The sequence below is a fragment of the Monopterus albus genome, unplaced genomic scaffold (genome assembly GCF_001952655.1).
Source record: "Monopterus albus unplaced genomic scaffold, M_albus_1.0 scaffold4.1, whole genome shotgun sequence".
NCBI lineage: Eukaryota > Metazoa > Chordata > Actinopteri > Synbranchiformes > Synbranchidae > Monopterus > Monopterus albus.
The window spans coordinates 7,956,068-7,961,545 of record NW_018127884.1 but is presented as its reverse complement, the minus strand read 5'-3'; the positions used below and the strand labels follow the sequence as shown (position 1 = coordinate 7,961,545).

The 5,478-nt window shown below is 41.1% G+C and overlaps 1 protein-coding gene across 3 annotated transcripts in view; it reads left to right on the top strand.

Moving 5' to 3' along the window:
- The window catches only part of gse1b (Gse1 coiled-coil protein b), a 160,893-nt gene that overhangs the window by 115,445 nt on the left and 39,970 nt on the right, over positions 1 to 5,478 (top strand). The window lies entirely within an intron of this gene.

Below are 5,478 nucleotides of genomic sequence, written 5' to 3'. Positions count from 1 at the left end.
ATACAAGACACAAGAAAGTTGTCCTTGTAGTTTTATATAACACTCCAACTCTTCTTTCCTCTTAGTTTGTTGCTACAGAATTAACCCATTCAACGCCAGGGATGTCAGGGCTTACTTTCAAACTTAGACACACGTCAAAGCCCTTGTTTACAGTAAGGTATTACTTAGCTTACTTGTTTTGTTTGCTATCAAACTTGTATTGCAGCCTATGGTACTATAGCACCAGTGATTGCCATGCTCTCTACTGGAATGTGTTTGCACAAATTTGTATATGTAAAAGCAGGAACCCAAGCTAATTATTTAAAGCATACTTCCTCCATCTTACAGATTGATTTTTATCTCTCTTCCTTACAGAACCATACAGTCCCATCTGCTGCTGACTGACATGGATGCACATGTCTCCATCTGTACTGGTTCACTCTCTTTCTTTTCCCCACCTTCTGTTTGTATCCTCCTCCTGTTTCCTTTCACCCTCCTTTGCGATGAATCCTTTACTCTTCCTTTATTCCATGTTTTTTGTTGTAATGTCTTTCATCTCCTGTTGTGCTTTATTCTGGCGCTTCTGTCGACTGCTGTACTGAGGGGAAAAGGCAGTTGAGCTTCATCTCCACAGTGAGTGTGAGGGGAGGTGGGAACACTCTGATCTAATTAGCAGCTGAGATACCATCCATAAAGACTCCACTCTTAACTAACAATTAGAAGAGACTCTTCCAGGTCAACATGTACTGTACTGTACAATAGTGTGTGAGTACATATTTGTGCTTGTCTATGTAAGTGGATATGCACTTGGTCAAACAGCACAGCGGGTTAAGAGTGTCTGTGTGTTCTGAACATTTACAGTGACAGCTAACAATTAGCTGTGACCAGCGTAGCTAATAGAGGAGTGTACATTGCTAATTATGTCACAGCAGAAAGGTGGGAAGGTGGAATACATTTGAATAATGGGAGGAATGATATAACGTGGGCTTTTAGATTCCTTGGATCTTTTATACATTTAATAAAGGGTGTGCATGGAAGTGTGTCCACACTGAGACATCCTGTTTAATATTCCTAAAGATAAAACACACAAGAACACACGAGCTGTTGCACATATACAGTAGAAATGCACATTTGCCATCCCCCCTCCCACTCTCCCTCACTCACACAAACACACATCCTCTCCCTCTCTCACACACATAAACGGTAACGCTGAGAGGCGTGAGAGATGGAGGGTATGTCTAAGTAGTGCGCTCGTGCCTGGTTTTCCAGATCCATGATGTGTGGCTGGGTGATCGATGTGAGGGCTTGGTAGAGTGGAGAGAGCTAATGGGCAGGTCAGTGGCTCAGACACATCCTGGCTCCCCCTGCCTATTACCACTACGTCTGTTAATAGGCCGCACCACACTCCCCTGTTGCTCACACACACATACACAGACACCCAGATAGCAAGATGATAGCAAGGAGGGAACACAAACAAGCATGCTCAGTCCACAAACCTCCTTCCTACTCCCTGCTTTAACCCATGCCCCTTTCAAATGTTTCCTTTTATTTCCCTTTTTTTTTTTTTTTTGTTCTGTAGCCTTTGCGTTGTTCTTACAGAAAGCTTTTGGAGCTACACCATATGGTGCTGCATGTGTAATGTATGTATGTAAATAAGGGGAGGGGCGGAGAAGCAGAATAGTTACAGCCATGTAAAGTAAATATGATGACGATTACTATGCAACAATCACCCATATTCAGTTTTTGCACGGTAACATTTTTTAAAATTCTTGTTCATTTCATTTGAACAGTGTTACAATCCTGTGTGAATGGCTTTCGGATGTATGTAATGTAATGTACAACTCAGCTTTTATAATGATGGCTTTCAGTTAGTGTTATAGAATGGGCAAATCTTAAATGTCAGCATAGTATTGTACTATTTCATATTCATAGTTGAAACAACTAGTTGGGTTAATAAAAAGGGTTAATTTGTTAAACCCTAATTAGCTGCTGTTTTACTATTCATTAGTGTATATAAATACAACTCAAGTATAGACCAAGTATTAGAGTGAGGTGCGCAGCTGTATGGTGACACAGTGACGACGGCAGGTCAGTCAGTGAGTTAATAACAATGCAGTGTGTTGCTCTTCCTTCTTACTTCTCCCTTTTCTTACATTTTTCATGCATTTCTTTGCCTCTTTCTTGCTTATCACTTGGTTTAGACCCTGTTCTGTCTTCTGTGTGGCATTTGATCTGCATGTTAATTACCTTTATTACCTTAATTTAATATTTATCTGGAAAGAATGTGGAACACACACCCCAGAGGAACAGCAATGCCCTTCAGTCCTCATTCTCTCATGAACTTATGCATAAATGCTTGTACTGTATACACAGAGATACATGTAAAGTCTAGTGGGGTTCTTCTGCTCTTTTGTGATTACTTGTTGCTTTGTTGACATGGGAGGAGTCAAAGCATAAGATAGTCTGGATAGCAGGTTCAGAGTAAAAGGGGGCCCAGGCAGGATGCCCACCGGGGGTGCTGGGATCTTTTCTAACCGATCCGCTCTGAGTGTGTCTCCCTATGGTGAAGGCTAAAAGAGCTGCCACTTGTCCCACATAATAGAGGTGAGGCAGAAGGTGGGGGGAGTTTGTGCCATTTGTCTTTGAGAGGAGCGAGGGAGTGAAGAAGCCTTTCTATTTAGATGCCTAGATGGGAGATGTATATGCTGACACACATACGTTCAACAATGACCCTCAAACACTATATAATCAACCCTGCACCACACAGCATTTTACTAAGTAGAGCGGGAGTGAGTTGTGAGTTCATAAGGTGTGTGATTCCATCACAGCTCTACTGATTAGAACCACTTTTATTACAACCTACCCAGCATCCACACACACATGCTCACTCCCCTTCTCAGCCATGCAACAAGGCTGTGTCTCTAGTGGCTGATAGATTGTAATGAATGTAACAGCAGTCAGATCCTTCAAAAGCCTCTCAAAAGCTTAAGCCCTTTTATTAAATTAAGCTAACGATGCCTAAGGCCAGGTCTGCTGTTGAGAGAGAGGGGTATGGAGAGTAGACAGAGAGAGAGACTAGGGGCCTACAAAGAGAAGAGAGGGTGAGGTGGTGCATAGGGACGTAAAGGCTGTAGAAATATGGAAGAGGTAGAGGAAAAGGCAGTGTTATGAGTGAGGATGTTAAACGGCAAGTAGTCAAATCAATGAGGGATGGCGGGAATGGGGAAGCACTTTATATCGTATGAAGAAGGTGGTGGAGGTGAAAAAATGGCTGTTGAACGACGACAGAAGGAGGAGAAGAGGAATACCCTGCAGACTCCCATCCCTGTACAGTAATGCAGTAGGAGGAATAATAATTAGGCAAAGGCTCACTGTGGGAGATTCACATTGTAAATGTACATTTTTAAACGTATGTGTGCAGACACGAAACTGTTGATGAAAACATAAATGTCAACAACTTTGAAGATTTTTTTTTATATGGGGAAAGCATTTTAAAACTGTTTGCAGACATCTTAGGTCATATGTTAATTTTGTTGTGTGCTAAAAGCTGAATCCTTGTTGTTAAGCGGCACAGTGGGAGGAGCATTCGTGAACATACTGGATGCGTTTGTGCAGTTTTTGAGCATGTTGTACACATATTAGTGAGCTTGTTTGTGTGTCTCTACTAAAAAATATTAGTCGACTAATGGTCACAGGATTTTTTTAGTTTGATAAATTCATTCCTTTGTTTAATTAAAAAAATAACATTTTTGCAGTATCCCTGTCTCTCTGCAGATGAATGCTTCGGTGCTTATTAAAGACCACAACATATTAGTGAATATTATTGGGATGCCAGAGATGTGATTATAATTTTTTAGTAATGACTTATTCCTAATAGCGATGACTAATCGCCAGAAATGATTAGAGACTAATAGCTCGTTAGTGATAAAAAGACCATAAAAAATGACTAATTGACTAAAAATTTCTGAGTCAGCTAAGACAATTTAATACTCTAATGACTGATTATTTGACTAATTGAACAGAAGGGGGCTCCCTTAGTGTCTAGAGAGTTGTCCTGGGGGTAGCATGTGTACTGGCAGCAGGCAGATCAAAGGCAGAGGTCTCGGCACTGCCTAGCTCATCATGATACCCTGTTGACCTGCCCCCTCTCGTTCTCTCTTGCAGGTCAAGTAGAGGTGAGGGATACACTATCACTTGGATGAAAGAGAAGATGTGCAGGCATAAATGCATCCACACACCTACACATATACACTATACTCACTCACATAGTAAAAAAGATGACACTGGCTAAAGGAGAATGCTGTGTATGTGTCTTTTCTCTGCTCTGCAATGCCTTCTGTTAGCACAAGTGGGCTGTGGCAGGAGACACACAATACATAATTAGACTTGCATTTGATCCGATGCATCACAGCAATTTACAGCACAATGTGCAAAGAGGCCTCATCCCACTTCCTCCCCAGCCGTCACCTGCTTAATCCTTATTTTCATCCTTGGCTTTGTGAGAACACCCTGTCTTCACTGCTTACAAGTGCGGCTTTGATTTTACAGCCTGTACAGTTGCTGGTATCTAATCCACAGTAAAACCATCAATAAGTCACACAGGGGAAGAGGTTGTCAACTGAGGGTTCCCTGTGCTTTTGGTGAGTGGCTGTCCCCTTGTGGACACTTGATGGAATTGCTCTCTCCTTTTTTTTTTATTAACCTACAGTACACTGGATGGTCATGCAATGTTTGTTACTAGCAGAAGCCAAGGGTTCATTTGATCATTTTAATGATTTTTAATATGAGCTACGCATTATGTCATGTGACCTCTGTGGTCTTCTATCTTATCAGATGCTTGTTTTGATACTATATCACAATTAATCTGCTGCAGGAATAATAGATGTGTGGTTGGTTTGGATGCATTTTTAGAGAAATACAACATGCGATAAGGTTAGTGAAAACACACTAGTGTTTCTTTATGAAGTGACCACAGGAAGATTCAAAGTAAAACTTTCATAGATTTGAATTTCGCACCACAAATCTGCTGTTTATTTATTAATTAATCAATTAATTCATTAATATCCTCTTTACTGAATTTCGAGTCACTGTTCAGGTCAAATGGCATTGGATGAAAAAGTCAATGCATGTTAAAAATTTTATCATAATATATATCATATAAAAAGATATAGTATATATAACATAAACATTGAAATTAATAAAACAAATCAATAATTAAGCTAAATTGTCGGCAATTGGATGAATATGATGAAGAATTTGCTACGCCTTTCTCTCATTGTGCCAAACTGAACCTGTTGGTGTAGGTTTGTCCTGGATTTTCTCGTACTAATTTTTAATGAACAGGAACTGACTCTTTCCATCCTGGTCAGGGATGGACGGGATATTCTTTATCCCATTTGCGGGGACAATGCGGGGTCAGCCCTGTGGACCGGAGGCGTGACGGGGGGGGAGCAGGTGCTTCTACCCCCGCCCCCTCCGGCTTGTCTGGCGGGCCCGCCC